This window comes from Lissotriton vulgaris, chromosome 6, assembly GCF_964263255.1.
Source record: "Lissotriton vulgaris chromosome 6, aLisVul1.2, whole genome shotgun sequence".
NCBI lineage: Eukaryota > Metazoa > Chordata > Amphibia > Caudata > Salamandridae > Lissotriton > Lissotriton vulgaris.
Window position 1 is genome coordinate 796,965,007 of NC_141694.1, and position 21,083 is coordinate 796,986,089.

Below are 21,083 nucleotides of genomic sequence, written 5' to 3' on the forward strand. Positions count from 1 at the left end.
CTATCCAGTCAAGAATGCTCCTTCTGAGGCATAAGTGCACGTGGGGACTCCACATACCTATGCCCAGTAAACAATGGGTTGACTGTCTGATATAGTTTTCAAGTTTCAGCATGTGACAATTTGGCAAGATGTTGTTTTACAAAGCTTTCTAAGAAAAGGGTGAAGGGTCAGCAATGCTAAGCATTTCATGCATCCAGTATTTCACTTATGCTTGGAATTCTATCTCCGTGTTTGTTCTGCATGAAACTGTAACTTACTGTACATGTTCCCAGCCAGCATCATCACATGTAACTTTGGCTGCCTGTGATAATGCAACATGACTCTGTTGGGAATCGCTTCCATAGGGTCCCCGTCAAGTGCTCTGAAGCTTATTGTGCTCAGACCCAGATGGTATTTTATATCTGGAAGAAGAAACAAGTAAAACAGACCCTTATTAGTGTGATAACGAGTCCTTCCTGAAACCTATGTCATAGATATAGGGATGAAAATGATGCCACAGTGCAAGGTAAAAAATGATCAAATAAACAGTGCAGGATATAGAAAACACAACTTCAATAAAAATATATTTAAGCAAATACTTGTATCTTCCTCGTGTGATTTTTTTCACTTATTTTGGATGTATTTTCCCCTCAGAAAACTTGCAACTTTTGCCGGGGGTGCACTTAAAAGGAACTAAGAATTCACAGTGTCACGAAATTGCAAAATTCTAAATGCTTCCCTTTTCACCAGATGAATTTCAATGACGCCCAACCATATTTACGATCATAGGAGTAAGGTTTACCAAACTATGAACAGTAGGGCATATTTACAAGCCCCTTGTGCTGCTGGTGCGTCACTGTTTGTGACACGCCGGCCGCACATTTTTCTGCTCCATATTTACAAGGACAAATAGAGTCACCCTGTGTGGCTTCTTGTTTCATTGTAAATATGGTCCATTTTCATGCAGCACTTTGCGTAAAAGGGGCATTCCATTGGTGTTGCTGTGGATTTTCCCACACAACACCCATGGATTCTGCCACATTTCCAGATTTACAACATTTCGTAAACCTGGGAATGCGTCAGAATCCAACACATCCCCAGAGAAGGCATGAGGAGGTGCTACGAGGAGAAATATTTGTATTTCTCCTCGTTTTTTCCTCTTTCTATGCATGCTGCATTTTGCAGCACACACAGAAAGAGGAAAACAACTCTAGTGATTGTTTTTGTGCACAAAGTTTTCCCTTCCTGCACAAAAACAATCATCCCCATAAAGCAATGCAGGGGAGAGCTCGGGGATACGTCATATTGTAGTAAATATGACGCATCACTTTGCTTCCAAAGTAAGGCATCTCAGACAAATGGCTTGCGGCAAAGCACTGCCTTACTTTATTGTAAATGTTCTATGTCAGCGAGTTTATGTTCATTAGCAGAACCCTGATCTGTTTAGTTTTCAACATTGGAAGCTTAGGGTGGGCAGGCAGCTCTGTGGCAAGCTTAACTTTGAGACAAGCAAATACTATTCTATGGCTGCTATTAAATACTGGAAGCCTAATGCTGCGATTTCTGAATATTATTGCATTTGTGCTAGAGGTGATGATGAAGATAAAAGTGCCACATTTCCAGGTCCTGCAATTAGCATTGAGTGTGTCTTGGGGGGCGAAGTCATATTGTCTTTCAAAAATGTTGGCAGAGAGTCAAGACACAGTGAAGTCGGACCCCTATTTGTAGACAAATTCATATCTATGAGGCCACGCTTTGGATGCGCTTATGCTTCTTGGCCGCTCTGCTCCACTTACAATTAGTTCTATATGGCCTTCCTGTCTGGGTCTGCCACCAGCCCCTAAAGACACCATAAAGAGTCTTGGGGTCTGGTTGGACAAGTCCCTGACGTTTGACAGCCAGGCAACCAGGCTGTCTGCCACTTGCTTTGGTCTTCTTAGACTTCTCAAGAAGATCCTGCCCATTCTACCTTTTGAAGCCAAACAAATTGTGATTCAAGGCCTGATCCAGTCTCGCCTCGACTTTGGCAATGCTCTGTATCTAGGAGCCCCTGATTATACCCTGCGGAAAGTCCGGCTAATTCAAAATTGTGCTGCGCGCACGTTGCTCCAGCTCCCCGTAGGCTCTCAGCCAAGCCTGGGCTGAGGAGCCTCCATTGGCTTCCCGTTAGAGAGAGAATTAACTTCAAATCTTTGTGCATTGCTCATCGTGCCTTTTGGGAAACAGGCCCAGTGATCAATCACTCCCTAATTACTCAATATCACTCGAAAAAACAGTTGCGTTCTTCCCATTCCTTTTATGCCACAGTTCCCAAAATTAGGAAATTAAGAGCAGGAGGTCGGTCATTCTCCTATAATGTGGCCAAGATGTGGAACTCACTCCCTTTTCACCTGAGATCTAACCCTAATCTGCCTTCTTTTCGCAAACAACTGAAAACTTTTTTGTTCAATAAATAGAATCTCTTTTCGTCCGGCCCACGGGCCTCCTTAGCTAGCACCTTTTTCTTTTAGCGCTTGGACCCCTTAGGGCAGCAATTCGCGCTTTACAAAACACATTTCCATTCCATTCCATATGGAGTAAGGCAATGTAGCACAAATCACTGCGTTGCCGTACTCTGCACTCGGGAGGGGTTCCATTGGCATTGGGCTTGGTTTTCCCACGCAACACCCATGGATTTTGATGCTGCCCCAGATGTACAAGATCATGTAAACCTGGGAAAGCACCAAATACTTACATCTCCTGAGGTGAGGGGTAATAAGAAGAAATATCTTTATGTCCCTGCTTTTTTTCCTATTTCTAATGGTGCTGCATTCTGCGGCACACCTAGATGGAGGAAAACACCTACACAATGGTGCAAGGGAGTCTGTGTTGGTGTGAGGCTGCCAAAATGGTACCAGTACAGGGGTAAAAGACAGGAATACCCCATAGATGAGGCCCTAGATGTTTAGGCTTTACTTATGAGCACCCTGGCCCACCAAAGCATCGCTTTTTGTTACTCTCTGGAGACGCAGATTACTAAATCATATATATGAGCCCATGCAAAGCCACTATGCACAGCTTTGGATGGTCTCATAGTAATGAAGTTGCCTTACTCTGCACTCAGGTGGTGTTCCATGCGTGTTGCAGTGGGTTTTCCCACGTAACACCTATAGATTTTGACGGTGCCCCAGATTTGCAAGATCATGTAATCCTAGAGAATGCGTCAAATCCTTACACCTACCAAGGGGAAGCATAACGAAGAGAAATATTTTTATTTCTCCTCATCTTTTTCTCTTTCTATGTATGTTGCATTCTGCAGCACACATAGAAAGAGGAAAATGTCTCTCAGGATTTTTTTTGTGCAGGAAGGTGCCCTCTCTGCACAATAACAATCCTGCCAACAACACAGGCACCCTTGCACCACTGACTGTGTTGGCACTAGGCAGCCGAAACAGCACCAGTACAGGGAGAAAGGACAGAAATGCACTGTAATGCATAACTATGGTGCATCCGGCCCTTTCCCTTTGATGGAGGGCAGAACAGCAAGATGACTTTCTGCACTGTCCAATGCCAAATACCCTTAAATAAGGGCCTTGGTTTGGTCTGCTTACATCATCTTTTAAAAACAAACATGTAAACTCTATCTACTAAGCCTAGCAATGCAATTACTGGACCATTCCTCCTGCATTGGTAAGCGAGAAGAAGGATTTAATTTTCTTTTTTTTTACCAGAGTTAGACACCCAGATAGAGCTATACTTGAGTCCTGGGCCTCATTTATGAGGCTGTGCGTCACTTTTACGCCGCCGGTGCGTCACTTTTTGTGACGCACCAGTGGCGTAAAAAATGCTCCTTGTTGCGCCATATTAACAAAGTGACGCATCTAGGTAGATGTGTCACTTTGTAAACCCGTGCGCCACAATATACCTGCGCCAGGTATAATGTATGCAAGGGGGGGCGTATTTACGCAAGGAAGGGTAGTAGAAGTGACGCAGTGAAATCTATGAGATTTCACTGCATCACTTTTAGGACGCCGTTGCGTCAAAATCTTGCGCCTGCCTCACAGCAGGCGTAAGACTGACGCAGGCCCTTTCACATGCCCCATGTGAAAGAACGCATTGCTGGAGTTGCGTCACTTTTGTGACACACTCCAGCAATGAGTCACTTTTGCGCTTACAGATACGTCAGAAATACTGACGTATCTGTAACTGCTTGCGACATGATGCGTTATACATTAAATATGACGCATCAGGAATGTCACAAGGAGTGCGCACTGAGAAGTGACGCATCGCTGCTTTCACGCAGCGATGCGTCATTTCTCATAAATGAGGCCCCTGGAGTTTACCATGGTTACTACACAAGCTTTACCTTACTAATGAGGATCAACATAGGAGACACTACCATAATATTTCTTGTGCTCATGTTTCTGAAGCAAATGTCGAGGATGGCCGAGCTGTTTCTATCAGAGCAAGACAAAGGCTGATTTTGCCATTTTTGGTCCATACTGTAGCAGAATTGTGAGCATGAATGCATGCCAAAGTACCTACCAGTCGCTGAGACCAGCTGAAGCATTTTACTATTACTTTTTGTTTTTCACATTTGCTACAAGACCATCAAGCACAATAAAGTTGGCTTTATTCAGTGCTTAATTGGTAAAATAATAAGTGCTGGAGCCCAAAGCACTGCTCATAAGCCTCCAGCTGTCGCTATTAAATGTCAGCATGCGCAGTCCTGAATCCACCTCAGGCCTCTTTAACTCCATGCGCGCTAGCGGAATTCCGCTCGCACGCTGAGTTTTGCGAAAACGCATGTTACGTGACGAGCTGGACTCGTCATCAGCGTGCGAGGAGGCTACGCCATGACGAGCCCAGCTCGTCATCAGCGTCGAAGGAGTTAATCCACTGCCATACACTGCCTGTCCCTTTATCTCACTCTTGCAGGTTCCTGCTTTCTCCCTTACTGAAGGTTTTCCAGTTTTTCTCTTCCTCCTTCTTTCCCATGTGTGTCTTTTCCTCTCCTGCTCTTGGGAAATATCTGAATAGGAAAAATAAGTGCCAGTCCCCAAAAATGAGTGCCAGTGGCCCTCACCGGCGACCACCGACTCAAATTAAACACTTATTTTAATACTTTCTGTGGTTCATTTCACCGAAATGCCAGGAGTGTTGAAAGTGATATCATGTTCCCTTTGACTGGCAGATGACATTTATGGAAATTACATCAAACAACTTATTCTCCCTCGGCATCACAGTAAGTGATGTCACATGACCTTACCCTTCTGGATATCAAATGTAGTGAGCAAGAAAAAAGCAGCAAAAATAAATTAGAAGTGTAAGATGTATAAAATAAAGCAAAAGTTATTAAAGCAGGTAAAGGTATATTTTAGTTTTCACTCATATACTAACTACTAACATGCCATGACATTGTTATTCTGAACTTGTATATTGGACAATCTGTCACTATGCCCGGGGCGTAGCTGGGAGATGCCAAGAAATGCCACATGTTCTGCCAACATATAACCTAATATAGCAATTGTATATGTTGGCACAACTACAGATATGTAACGAAAGCCTCAGATCTCTAGAAACATACATTTTGTTCTCGTGCATAGATTCAACATGCAGGCACAGACTCAAATGCCCACTGGCTGAACCTTTAGTGTACTGGCAAAGCACTGAGCTATTCCTCCAGTTACAAAGATCTCATGCTTTGTGCAGCAGAACTATCCCACATAATTAGCAGATTTCACATGCTCATTCTTCAAGCAACAAAACTTTTCTTTAGAATAAATATATGCTGTCGGTTGCCCAATCAGCCAGCAGACCTGATCCTCAGGTTACACAAACATCATTCTCTCAGTATTAAGACAGTGAATGCATTCCTAAGCTTAAAAATATATTAGTCAATAAAGTACTCTCTGGTGGCAAAAGAGACCTTACAATCCTCAGCCTCCGGCAGCCGGCCTATTCCTCAGGCTTTCTAGTTCGCAAAGGATGAAACAGTAGAATTATTCTTGTCTAGGCTGGGACTATTGAATCCCAAATATTGACAGTACAGAATATAGTTACCACTATATTGAGGGACAAAATACTGAACATAAGGTTTCTATACATTTTCTATAACTAGCTCCCAATATATGAACCTCAATGAAATTCCCACGTTATAGTTAGTCGGACTCACTATAACTTGCGCGTGCAATGCACTGCTGATGACATCACATATTACATCACTCATGACATGGTGAGTGACATCACTCATGACATCACTGATGACACCATCCAGTGAATATGTGTCTTTCTGAAAAATAAATATTAGTGAGTTATGTTTAAATATTTAAATACATATATTAGTGTTTCACTTTGTGTATAAGTGGCTACATGTGTTGATAAGTAGCTACATGCGTATGTATATGGGTTATTTGATATTTTTATTAGTATCAGTTTGAGTGTCTATATGGTTTGGTGGGGGTATTACTTAGCACATAGATGCATGAGTGACTGACTCTTTGTTTGTATGTGTTTTGAAGACAGCATATGTACAGGACTGTATGGGTGGATGAGTGTCTATATGTGTTTGTTAGTGAGTGAATGACTGTCTCACTAGTGTCTTTATCAGTAACTACATATGTTTTAATCTAGTATATATGAATATTGATGTATATAAGTGAGTATATGTGAGAGTAAGAGATTGTAAGAGTTCCTGTTTAAATAAGTATGTGTTTCTATAAGTGATTGTTTAAGAGAATAAATATGTGTAATTTTCAATAGAAGTAAGGTGGAAGTGTGTGTATAACTCTATATTCAAATAAATGGTTGTTCAATAGTTTATTTGCACGTGTGAATATGTGTGTGAGTAACTTTTGGATGAATGTCGGTGTGTAACAGGATGTATAGGTGTATCTCTTCATATGATGAGTGAGTATATGTATGAGTGACTATATAGAACTGTTGGTGAATGAGTGGATGTGTATATAGATAGTGGAAGTACAGAATTGCTTGTTGTAACTGATATAGGTATGTCCATTTTTTAAAAATTTCAGTTTCTATTTTTGAATATGTGTCTCAAGGGTTACTTTACACTGAGAGGAGGTCTGTCACTGTGTCACAAGGATGGTGTCATCAGTGATGTCATGAGTGATTTCACTCACCATGTCATGAGTGATGTAATATGTGATGTCATCAGCAGTGCATTGCACGCGCAAGTTATAGTGAGTCCGACTAACTATAACGTGGGAATTTCAATGGTTTTATATCAGTAAAATTTCCAGCTAACTATAACTGGTGTGAAACCTATGGTTTTTTCAGTGAATTTAATAGGTTTTTTAAATGCTAATTCCTAACTATAACCGGTGTGAAACCTATGGTTTTTTCAGTGAATTTCATAGGTTTTTTAAATGCTAATTCCTAACTATAACTGGTGTGAAACCTATGGTTTTTTCAGTGAATTTCATAGGTTTTGTTAATGCTAATTCCTAACTATAAGTTTCACTTTATAAATAAGACTGTTAGCACTCTAGTTGTTCTTTTTAACACTCTGGTACATTCTGTCATTGGGCTACAGTTGGGCTACATCTAGTTGAAATTTGGGCTACATTTACAATTTTTGGTCTCTGGTGGCCATCTTTGGGCTACATTGGGCTACTTTGGGCTACATTTGGGCTACATTTTGGCTCTAACATATATTAAGCCCAATGTAGCACAATACATATTTTTATAAAGTGAATTTTTTTACAAACCACTTCAGAATAGGGCTACCTGTCCCTACAATTATCCCATTTTTTTTTTTTTAATTTTTGGGGGGAGCGCTCCCGGAGCGCGCCCCGGAGTGCGCCCCGAAAAGCGTATTTCTGAAAAGCGCCCCCTTGCGCGCTCCGGGGAGCGTCCCGTGAGCGCCAATATCGCAAACGAAAACATGATCGTGACGTATCGCGTAGCCGCGACCGCGTGATACGCACGGCGTAAGCGCACCCGGAAGTACTCGAGCGAATACGATCGCACAACGTAAACTTCCGACGCGCTTACGCTGCGCACCCCCGGGCGCGCCCCGGGCGCGTAGCGTAAGCGCGTCGGGTCATGTGAGCAGAAAATAACACTTTTCATTGGTTCATAACAGTTTTAGTTTCATAATGATGAAGCCCCTGGTCTTGTGACCTGAAAATAACACTTCTCATTGGTTCAGGACAGTTTTTTTTTCTAAATGATGAAAGACCCCACCTTTTTTCCTTATTCTGACTTTGTCCTTTGACTGAGGAAGACCTGTTTGTTGCTCTCTCTACTTTTTTGCTCCAAATAATGGCTTCAGTAGTAGCATCAGCTGGTGCATCTGCCCCACCACCACCACCACAACCACCAAGAGGACCAGCTCCAAATTATATTGGTGGTCAAGAACAGGAGGAGGAGGAAGAGGAAGAGGAGGAGGGGAGAAGAAGATGGCTGCCAGAAGAAAATACACCTTACAAACCCAAACCACACATTGTATGGCAGTTTTTTTCAATCCCAGAGGGGAAAAAAAAGGTGAATGCGCCCAAGGTGACTTGCCTCATCTGCAATGATGAACTTTCACGGGGCAACCCAAACAAAAAATATTCTTTTGGTAACTATACCATGATTCGGCACATGACCAGAAAGCACCCAAACAACTACTCTCGTGCAGAGTTCAGGGAACTGGCCAGTAACCTCCCCCAGTCATCAAGGACCCCCTCCCAAAGAAACCAACCCACCTCATCAGAACCAGAAACATCCGAGGTGATGCCTTGCATTCAGCCGAGATTTGCTGATTTTAAAATCACTTGTTCTGCATGTGGCAAGCTTATCGCCTATGGCGAAAAAAGCGTTAAGCTCATCGTCCTTGCAGGTGATAATCACAAGTGCCCCAAAAAGAAGTAATTTTTTGGGTTTTTTGTTTTTTTGCTCCAGTTGAGCCAGTTTCAATTCCCTTTTTTTGTTTCTCCCCCTAAAATTAATACAAAAAAAATATAAAACTGTTTTGAAAAGCCAAAAAAAGTTCAAAAAGTTCAAAAAACACAAAAAAAATATAAAACAACAAAAAGAAGAAAAAAAAAAGTTCTTTTTAGAACTACCTCCAATTTCTAAATCAAAACTTCATTTTTTAAAAACTCTGTCATCTTTTTCCCTCATTTTACGCTCCCCGGTGCGCTACCTGGTGCGCGTACCGGGCGCTTCCCCCGCGCAAAACGAAAAAAAAAAAAATATTTTAAATGCCCCGCGGGGCCCTTTTATAGCCCCCACATCAAACCTAGGGGGTCAAAGGGGTCTATCCCTGACGCCTTATGGTCAGTTCCCCCTTTGTTTTAGCCACCTCTTATGTCTCGATTTTACCGAGACACAAGATGGCGGCCGCTCTGGACTGTTTCGAATGTTTACAGACACCCGAGAGCCAATCAGCTTTCCATGCGCACCTCGCGTCACGCGCCCGGAGCGCTCCCTGGTGCGCGCACCGGTGCGCTGCTATAGATATATATATTTTTTGTAACCTAAATTACTCAAAATCCACTGCAGCACATATCTTGAGACATAGCAAAGGCACATCAGGCTACCAATCCCTACAATTTTGCCAAATTTGGTGGAAATCCATTCAGCCGTTCGGGTTAAAAGTGAAATCGACCGCCCTATGGAAATTAACATGGGGAAAATGCGTTTTGGGACCCCCCTTTTATCTCGGCCCCCGCTTGACGTATCCCCCCCAAACCTTCAAGGAAGGACCGGAGCTCGACGAGGCCATTTTCAGGAAATTTTCAGGCAGATTCGTCAACCGGTGCCAAAGTTATTCCAAATAGAATTTTGAGATTTAACATTGAAAAAAATCCTAACTATAACTACCTACTGGCGACCGCCAGTAGGTAATATATATATATATATATATATATATATATATATATATATATATATATATATATATATATATATATATATATATATATTCAAGGTACGTAGATGTGGAGTTAAGAACAGTAAATCATTACCTCCCTTTTAGCACTTACCTTTTGATTTTTTGTCCCTTGATATTGTGGTACTGATATTCTGTACCATCGATATTTGGGATTCGATATTACCTACTACACTCATGTTATCTATCAAGGGAGTTCGAGGAACATGGCGGCCGCAGGCTAGAGCAGCGCGCTTGTCCAGCACCAATCTCCGAAGCACCGCTGTGCGTCTGCGGCTCTGGAGCCATAACGACGGCGTGACTGTGCCTAAACTTACGCCTTGGCTTACGCGCAGTTAAGACCCCCATTTTTGTGTGTTGCCGGCAGGATACCGGATGTTTCGACATCTCTTCCTAGCTCTCCGCAGGAGCTTGCTGAATGTGCTGGGCTGAGGACGCTGTTTCCCGGCCCTTCCCCCTCGCCTCTCTGCCTCAGTGGAGCCAGTGGTGCAGAGCAGCCGTGGAGCTTCAGCGTGGCCGCACGGCTCGGGGGCTTCTTCGGGGGAGGCTAGGCTGCGGCGGGGGAGCTGGTGGCCAGCAAGACCCCCCCAAATTTATTTATTGGCTCTGTTGATGGCTCTGTTGGTGGCAATACAGGCTCTAGGAAGGCGCAGGCGAAGGACTGTGCAACCGTGGATCACACAAGTAAGGTTGGTTTGGAGGGGGGAGCTACAGAGACAGATAATTCTAGCGGCGGGAGTGACCCCAACAAGAAGAAATCCACAAAAAATGTAGGCAGAAAATGGGGGAAAAGCCAGAAACTAGCAAAGAAACTACAAGTCCCAGAATGCCCAGCTACAGAGGTTGCTAAACCTGGGGAAGGAGCCAATACTGTTAACACAGAAGGGAGTCAAAACATTCAGAAGGCTAGTAGCAGTGGTAGTAGCAGCAGTGGTAAGGAAGTGGGTAAGGGCGTTAAAACTAGAGGTGGTTCTCAGAAAAAGGGCAGCACCAGATTTTCTAATAGTGCTACTGGAAGGATAACCCCTTCTCTGCGCTCTTTTTTTAAAGTCTTGCCCCAGGTGTTGGACTTATTACCCGCTACAGCTGCAGATACAGCTATAGCTACAGCTACAGTTACAGATATATCTGTTCACTCACCCACAGTTTTTCAAAATACTCCAATTTCTCAAAATACCTCTGTGTTTTTAGGTCTTCCCATTGACTCTACATCCTTTATTATTCCCACATTACCCCCAGAGATGGCTGAGTCGGTACCTACGCTCCCTGTGGTAGGAGTCGAAGGCGAATTTGGTGGGAAGCAAGCTCCAACGGGTCTAGTGGGTCATGAGGAGGGGGCCGATGTAGATGGCGGGCGAAGCGATGCAAGCAAGGTGGAGGCTGTGAACACTTTGGAGGCCCTCGTAGCGTCAATAGCATCCATGAGCGCAGAAATCAGGAGTGATTTTCTGATATCTAAGACCAATCAGAATGAGATACGTGCTTCATGAGAACTCTTGGAGAGGAAAGTAGACGGGTTGAGTGAAAGGACAGAGGCTCTTGAGGGTTCTGTGAGGCTTTTGAAGTCTGGTCTGGAGGCTGCTGAATCTAAGATCCAAAATGTACGGAGAGAGGGAGATGCGGTGAGAGAGAGAGTCGAATCGCTGGAAAATGATTCACGCTGGAACAACTTGCGACTCCTGAAGATACCGGAAGGAAAGGAAGGGGGGGATGTTAAGGCCTTTGTGATAAAAATTTTGAAGGACTCACTCAATCTCGAGGAATCCATTGAGGACCTCCAACGAATACACCGGGACCCGTTCCGCCTAAATCCTGGCAGAACAAAGCCAAGAAAGATTCTGATCAAATTCCTTACGTACACCTTGAAGGAAAAAATCTTAAATCTTTCATTGAAAGCAAAATCACTAAAGGGCCCCGATTTCTCCTTTGAAGTACGGTCTGATCTCTCCAAATCCACTCTGGACAGACAGTGGGAACTGGGACAGAGGATGGACAAGTTTAGGTCTTTCGGTGCTACTGTACAGATGACATTCCCCGCATTTTTGCGGGTTATGTATAATAATAAGATGCATAACTTTAGATCCCCTTTGGAGGCTGATGAATTATTGGAATCTATAAACCTCCACTCCCAGGGTAGAGTATAGCGGGGCAGTAGTGGGTATTATTTAGATTAGGGTTTAAGCTTGTTCCCATATCCCCCATTATGGGTAGGATATTTTAGTAGTCCTTTAATTATTATGTTTCCATGAGTCCATTGGACGCCCGGATTTGAAAAAGATTTTTTGAGTGGGGTTGCGTATAATGGTGTGACGTGGAAAAAGAGAGAAAAAAAAGAGGGAGAAACATAAAATGTAAAACATAAATTTTTCTAGGAAAAAAAAAATATATATATATATTTAAAACATATATATGTTTTTCTTTTCTCTCTTGTTCACGTAGAATGAGGTGATGCATAGGGATTCTAAAAATATACGGGAAAAAAAAATAATAAGAATATAGGGCGAATAAAATAGGATTTTTTTTTGTTATTTTTTTTGTTGTTGTTGGGGTTCTTTGAAATACAATCCAATCCAACTAGGTTTTATTTGCTCCGAGAGGGTCAGGAGGCACAAGTGGTGCAAAAGGGGAAGGGTGTCAGAGGACGCTTTACATCTGGTTGGAGTAAGTATGGGTGGGTTCTTCAGGGGAGGGGAGGGGGTAGGGGGGGAAGAGAATAAAAAATCCTCAGGAGTCAGACCTTCTTATGCTAGTTTTTTTTCCTAGGGGGATATATTCTCAGCCCTGGGAAAACAAGATTGCCAGGTGGATGGGTATGGGGTGGAGAAAGGATATTAAACGATGATCTTTGTTCAACTTTTGTCTTGGAATGTCAATGGTCTGCGCGTGAGGGGCAGAAGAGATTGTATTCTACAATATCTAAGAGACTCCTCCGCGCAGATCATTGTCATCCAGGAGACACACCTTCTTAAAGCAGAGGCCATCACACTTCTAAAAAGGCAGAGATGGGTGGATACGTTTATATACACTGACCACAATGCCAACATTAGAGAAGTACTCCTACTCTGTAAAAAATCAGCGAAGGTTCAGATTTTGGATTTTAAGGAGGATCAGAGTGGGAGGTGGCTTCTTGCGAGAATTTCCATTGATGGTTGGGTGTGTATACTGGTCGGATATTATGGGCCTAATGTGGATGACCCGTTTTATTTGGAGGTTATAAGGAATCATCTAGTAGACTTCCGACACCCTATAATTTGGGCAGGGGACTTTAATATTATGCTTAATCCAAAAATGGATAAATCAACCAATTCCAGAGCCTGCACGTCCTCCAAATCCAGACAGACTCTCATAGGAATCATGACACAGCTGGGGTTGACAGATGTGTGGAGGGAAAGGGCGGGTAAAAAATTGGGAGTGTCCTTCAGGAACCTCAAATATAAACATAAATCAAGGATTGACTTTGCACTGTTCAGTTACCACCTTAAGAACTCCTTGGGCGGGATAGACTATCTTCCCTCCCACCTGTCTGACCATTCAGCTCTCTTATTTACTCTTAAGCTTGATGCCCAGATCAAACATCCATCCTGGTCATTTGACCGTACTATTCTATTGGAAGAAGAGGAGGTCAGCTTTTTGATAAGCGAGACCACCTCCTTCCTAGAAATCAATCTAGAATCTGCAGCTTTAGTTACGGTTTGGGAGACATTGAAAGCCTTTTTGAGAGGAGGCATCACAAACAGAGCCTCCCACCGGCACAGATTGTACCAGGAGAAGATTAAAAGCTTGGAGCAGGAAATGGAATTGATCGAACAGATGCTTACTATGGTCGCCTGACGATCAAAGAAAGCTGGGCGAGTTGAAGAACCAATTAGAGGCTATTCTTCAAGAAAGAGTGACTAGGAGTTTGGAGGCAAGTAAGATCTCCCACTTTGAGTTTGGAGAGGCAGCGGGCAGGCTACTGGCGTGGAAGGTTAAGGCTGACCAAGCCCGAAAATATATTAGAAAAATTATGGTTGAGGGAGTAGCCAGGACGTCTAACCAGGAGATAGGTACTGCCTTCAGGGAGTTTTTTGAGGGGATCTAAAGGGGAGATATCCTGAACGATCAACGGACAAGGGATACATGGTTAGACCACAACCCCCTACCATCTCTCTCAACAGCACAGAGTAAATGCCTAGAGTTGGAAATTTCTGAGGCCGAAGTTAGTAAAGCTGTCAGGCAACTTAAGCATGGGAAGGCAGCAGGACCTGACAGGTTGCCAGGCGAATTATATCGAGCCTTGGGTGACGCTATTGTTCCTATACTGACAGCCCTTTTTAATGGGATTCTTAAGAACGGGGAATCTCCACCAAAATCTTGGGGTGAAGCGACCACAGTTCTGATCCCCAAACGAGGGAAAGATCCAACAGAGTGCGGGTCATATCGACCGATATCACTATTGAATAATGACTATAAGAACTTCGCCTCCATAATGTCAGCAAGATTAGGGTCAGTAATAGGGGAAATTGTCCACCAAGACCAGAGGGGTTTCATTAAAGGGCGTCAGTTATCTGACTTGGCGTATGATTTGGTGGGGGTAATAGACATAGCCTCGGCTTTTTTTCTTCCACTGGCTACACTTACCTTAGACGTGACTAAAGCCTTCGATAGGGTCAATTGGCCCAATCTGGCCGCAGCGTTGAAGAAGTTAAACTCCGGCGAGAACTTTTGTCGGGCCGTCACCCTTATGTATGATGCCCCATCGGCTAGGCTTTTAATTAATGGTGCCTTGACAGAATCTTTCGAAATCAAGAGGGGCACAAGGCAGGGCTGCCCGCTCTCTGCCCTCCTCTGTAATCTGTACATCGAACCGTTTGCTCAGTGCTTAAGGGGAGATGAAAATATTCCATCATTCAGATTTGGGGAGTGGGAGAGATGGGTCACACTGTATGCAGACGATATTCTTATCTTTACGTCTGATCCGGTGACATCTTTCCCCGTGGTTATTAGGAGGGCTGAGGAGTTTGGTCGCATTTCGGGGTATGAGATCAACGCTAGTAAAACTGACATCATGGCGTGGAACATCCCTAATTTTCAACTGAATGTGACCACTCCATGCGCTATCTGGGAATCCGGGTGGTTCAAGAAGTGGGTGACATTGCCTAAGTCAACTTAGAGAGAGTCTATAATGAATGCAGGAAGCTATTAAAATCTTGGTCCAAAGTCCCGCTTACCATCTTGGGCAGGGTGAACCTGATAAAGATGTCTATCCTTCCCAAATTTACATTTATTTTTAACACCATTCCCCTGGCTCTTGATGTCAAAGTCTTAGATAAATGACAGAGAGAGATAAATTCTTTCATTTGGAATTATAAATCGTCGAGGGTGGCATGGAAGAAGTTGAGGAGAAGGAGGGAAAAGGGGGGGCTTGCCTTGCCGGACTTGCAGTACTATGCATGGGCTTTTCAGTTGTCCAACTCCAGAATGCTTTTAAAAACACCATCGAATGCGTCTGCGGGGACAATGTTTAAGGCCATGCTGATAGGAGCTGCGTTACCAACTGATGGATACTTGTATAAATTCGGGGACCAAAAATTCTTCAGAAAGGTCAAGTTAAAAATTCTTCTGTCCCTGGCGAAGGCCTGGGTACAGATTAGGAAAAAACTAGGGTTGCCTTATTTTTCTAATTATGCACCGGTGTGGGACTCCCCGGGTATCCCAGAACGTCAAAAACACAGGTTAGCGATCCCGGTGAGGGATGGAGGATAATAAGATGGGGAGAATTGTTGGCAGAGGGGTCATTGAGGTCTTGGGAGGAGTTACGGGAACAGCTGGGCCCTGGGACCTCTAAATTTAAATATCTACAACTAGATAGTTGAGCCAGGGTCTTGTGTAGGAAAGGGATTCCACTTGGGAAGGTCAGTCGTCTGGAACAACAGTTGGTGGAATGGGGCAAAGAGGTGGCCCTGTGGTATTGGAGTATGCTGGAGGAAGCTGATGGGGAGTTTACTCTTCCAGAGGATTTGTGGGGGGAAGAGTTAGGCGCCCAGTGCGTCAAAAACTGGACAAGATCTTTCACACTCCGATACAAAATTGTTAAACCAACATGGCGGTGACGTAACCATCTGTTTACGATGCATCGTGCCTACCTCTCACCCCTGAGACTATCTAAATTCCTCCCAGGCAAGAAGTGTAACAAGTGTAATTACATCGAGGCCTCAGACGTCCATATGTTCAAGGACTGTCCATATGTCGCACGGTTCTGGGAGGAAGTGAAAGTTACCCTAGATTCAATCTTAAATACATCCCTGTCCATTACACTACCATTAATCATTTTTGGTTTGGATGCCAGTACGACTGGTCAGGCAAGGTCTTTTCTGTTTTATGCAGTGTTGCTGGCCAGGAGACAAATTTGTAAAGTCTGGGCGGAAAATACGGCACCATCACATGCAGGCTGGTTATCGTCCATGTATGAAACATCTAAAGTGGACCTGGCCAGAGCCTGCAGCAAACGTGGCCTGGCTTTTTGGGACTTGTTGGTCCAGTGGAGATAGTGTCCAGGGTTATTTTCTTTTTTCTTTTTTTTTTTTTCCCCCCGGTCCAATGATTATGCCTATCCCACTCCAGGGACCCGGGTCCCCCTCATTCGCTCCATGGTTGGTCCTACAGGATTAAATACCTAGTTAGAGTAAGTGCAAGCCCGCTTCATCCATCTCCTTCTTCTCTCAAGGTCCATCTACTGCCAATCATGTTAAATCGTGTCACAGAGTGGGCGCTAGGTAAAATCTCGATCGCCTCGGAGTATGACACGCCAGGTGGTTGGCGGCTATCTGAGAGGAGGGCAAGGCAAATGAGGACAAAAAATAAATAAATCATGTTACCCATCAAATTAGATGGCCATTAATTAAAGGCTCGGGCTTTGAAAAATGGAACTCCCATTTAGATTTCCACATCTTATAGGCACCGGACTCAGATGTTAGATTTATCCTTAAGGTTAGATAGATGCTTCAGGCTCAACCCTGACACTGCAGAGTTATTCCTCAGGATACACAGTTTTACAGCATAGAACCTCTAACAACAGAGAAATTCCTCAGGTTATGTGGATATCAGAAGTGCAATCTTCAAGCATAAGTATTATCCTTCATATTGTAAAGCCTTTCATTCTCAAGTTTCAGACCTTCCAATCAGCCAGATGTTACTGTCTCAGGTGTCCAACAGCAGAGGTATCTCTTAGAACCTGAGATTTTTCGAGCTCAGGTCTGGTATATTTAAACAAATGTGCAGTCTCTTAACAAATGTGAATCGTGATGTTTTATGAACTACCAAATGAAGTTTAGATACAGATGAAAACTTTATAATTCAAATATGCAATACACACACAGCTTTTAAGCAGCCTCATGCACATGTGACACATTCAAGCAATTTTTGCTTTTGCCCAACAAACTTTGTACTCTGGGAGTATTAAGCTTACACCTAAAATAGGACAAAATGCATTTAAAGTCCCAGAAAACAAAGTGCAGTTGAATAGAAAGGCTCAACTATCTTAAATGTTCACACATAATGGAAGTTTTCTTTATAATTGTACATTATAGTAACACAATTGTGAACTGACTCACTCTTTTATTGGCTGAGCTAGATAAATCAATAGTGTATAAAAGCTTTCAGATAGTACCTTTTTAACTGTATAAAAGGAGTCTCACATGCATGGCAAATCTTGTATAGGTCAGCAAAGAGAGGTTACTGTCATGAACGTCTCCAGAAGCAGTACTAGTGGGATTGTCACTCCAATGCAACACCATTTGCCCTATCTTAATGGTGAACTGTTCTCACAACAAAGGCTTGTAACCAGTCTGTGGAGGATGAATGTTTTCATTGTAAAAGACTAAACTGTGTAAATGTTTGCCTATGTTTTGGAAATGGCGCTTTCTGCAGGGTCACCCCCAAATGTTTTATCTTCCTTTTCTTTTTTTTGAATATGTTTTTGTTGGCTTTAGGTCTCTGGGCACTTCATTACTGACAACCAATGCTGAAGTGCATGTGCTCTCTCCCTAAAATGTGGTAAAATTGCCTTACCCACAATTGGCATATTTAGTTTACTTATAAGCCCCTTGTACAGTGCACTACATGTGCCCAGGGCCTTTAATTCTAATGCTACTAGTGGGCCCGCATCACTGATTGTACCATTCACTTAAGAAGCCCTTTAAGTATGTCTCAGGCCTGTCATTGCAGAGTATGTGTGTGCAGTTTTAGACATCTCTTCCGACCTGGCAAGCTGATCCTTTTGCCAGGTCCAAACCTTCCTTTTTAATACACATAAGCCACTCCAAAGGTAGGCACCGGACAGCCCAAGGACAGGGTGCAGTGTATTTAAAAGGTAGGAAATGTACTTTTAGGTTTTACTTGTCCTGACAGTGAACTCTTACATTCGCTTTTCACTACTACAAGGTGTATCTCTCCCGTAGGTTAACATTGTGACAACCTTAATATATCTTATAAGTGTAAATTCCAATTTGGGAAGAGATAGGACCTCCAAGTTTGGTGTCACTTGAATCACAATTTAAAATCACAACTTTTGGTGAAGTTAGATTTTAAATTGTAATTCTGAAAATGCCACTTTTAGAAAGTTGCTGAGCTAATAAAAGTCAATTTGAGCATGTTTTGATTTTGGGGGATTGGACACAGGGTTTAGGTCATTCCACATAGCATGTAATGTTGGTTAAGAGGGGCAAGGATGCAGTAGGAAGGTGAATAAGTCTCTGTTTGAGCATTTGTTTGTTTGTAGCATATCGATTGGGTTGGGCTGGGTGTTGAGGGTGGCAGCATTGGGTGAGGAAACATTTTCTTTTAATATGTATCTTTAAAGCACAGGTACATTGAGCAGTCAGTTGAGCTGTGTTTCTATTCTGTTACAGAGACCCCGGAAGAAGAGCCCAGAGGCTCGAAATGCATTGGGTAATTAAAAGAGTCCATTCTGATGTATGGTTGACTACACGTACTGCAGGAGGCATTTGAAACTGTTGAATAAAGCATTTCAGGTCAATGAAGCTGTCTCTGTGATATTAAAAATACGCAGGAAGAGTGATGATTAATAAGGAAAAGAAAAATAATAATTTGAATACGAAAAAATGGCAAACTTATTATGGTTGACTTTGAGACATTTTCCTCGTTAGCAGTGCGACAGCGGGGCGCATGAGTGATGCACCCTTTTAGTAACTTTTAGAAAGTTGGCATTTTCTTACTTTGGCCTTTTGCTGCCTTCTGCCTGTCTCTCAATAAATGTCTGTGGTGAGTGACAGCTGGGCTTTGTGCATTCCCTCTAGACAACCACACACAAAGGGAGCTTAGGTGTGATTGATGGGCCATCAACATCCTGATGGGCCATGCTGGGCAGGATTGGAGGAAGGGGCTGGCATTTACACTTAGATAGGCTTTGTCATGTCCACACACAAAGGACATCATACTCCCCTCTAATGAGTCTGATGCCAGGGCAGAAGGGCAGGGACTCCTTGCACTTCAAAGGCATCTCTTTGAAGTCCCCCCACTTAAAAGGCCCAATTGGGTGTAAGTACTGTACCTCAGGCACCACCACTTCAGTACACTTCTGGACCTGTGGATATCCTGCCAGGAAGAAAGGACTGCTGTGCTGATGAAAGGACTGTCACTCTGCTGGCTGAGCTGCTGCTTGATGCAGTCCTTGCCTGGGAGTGAGAAGGAATGGAACTACATCTCTCCAACCCAGAACCAGAGTGAATATAAGGGCGCACTGGCTTGACTCCTTTTTGATGTCTCAGGGACATCAAAGACTTCCAACCATCCTGCTTACAGCACATGGACTCTGCCATCTGAGAGTCTTGCCCTGCCAAGTGGTGCCAATCCAGTCCTGGACCCTTGGAATTGGGTATAAGGTGCTCCAACTGCAAAAATCCACACATTGCCAGTGTTGTGTGGCTTGGAACTAGCACATCTCCTTTGACACCAAAGCATCTGTTCTTCAAGGACATCACATTACCGGCTGCCTGGCTTGATGATGACGCATTGCCTACATCTGAAGGTTTTCACAACGATGTATCCCTGAATATGCGACTCAGAACCAACACATCAAACAGGAAGTCCTGGTTGGCATTTTATTCATTTAAACCAGTCCTAGGATGCTTGATTCCAGTCCAGGGAGGAACTGGCTCGGCAGTCTGGGCTGGAATGGCATGGTGAGCAACAAAACGATGGATTTAGGCCCAGATCTCTGTACGGGGGTGAATGTATGACATTGTTCTGCATTCTGTCTATCAACTGTTGTTTTTGCATTTGTCACCCCGAGTGGGACGGGTATGCTCGGATGTGAGTCCTGTGCTCTCCATGACACTGTAATCAAGCTATCCTGGCTGCTGAGGGCTGAAAGCCCAAAAATGGTCTTAGGATGCTTGTTTCCAGTCCAGGGAGGACCTGGCTTGGCAGTTCGGGCTGGACTGTTCCCATGGGGCAAAGGGTCAAGACTGATTTGCATATGGCTGGGTTCAAACTGGAATGGCATGGTGAGCAAAAAAACAATGGATTTAGGCCCATATCTCTGTACTGGGGTGAATGTATGACATTGTTCTGCATTCTGTCCATCAACTGTTGTTTTTGCTTTATGCATTTAAGCAATATGTTTCAAGAATTAAAAATTCATAACTCTGTTTCTACTTATTGCATTTTTTGTTGTTTTGGTCTCATTTTGTTCAATACATTAAAATCTATTTTTCTAAGCAGGTATGGTAAATATTTGTGTGGTACTTTCACTGTTTTGCTATATTAAGTGTTGCACAAATACACATTACCACTTAAGTTAAGCCTGACTGCTCTGTACCAAGCTACCACAGAGTGAGCACAGGTAAATTTAGAGTGTGTATTTGACTTACCCTGACTAGGATAGTGGTTCCTGCTTGGACATGGTGCATACCTTTGCCGACCAGAAACTCAATGTCTAGTATTTTGGTTATGACCTGTTAGATCTGGGGGTCTCTAGTTGGCAATGGTATTCACCTTTATCCAAATAGGGATCCTTACTTCTAAGTCAGGAAAAGGGGATTGCACTCCTTAATAACCCCTGCTTACCCCTTTGGTAGCTTGGCACGAGCAGACAGGCTTATCTCAGAGGCAGTGTGTTAAGCATTTGTGAATATACACAGTAATATAGTGAAATCACTACAGATGGACACAACATATGTTTTATAAAAATAAGTATTCTTTATATAGACTTAAACACAAGACC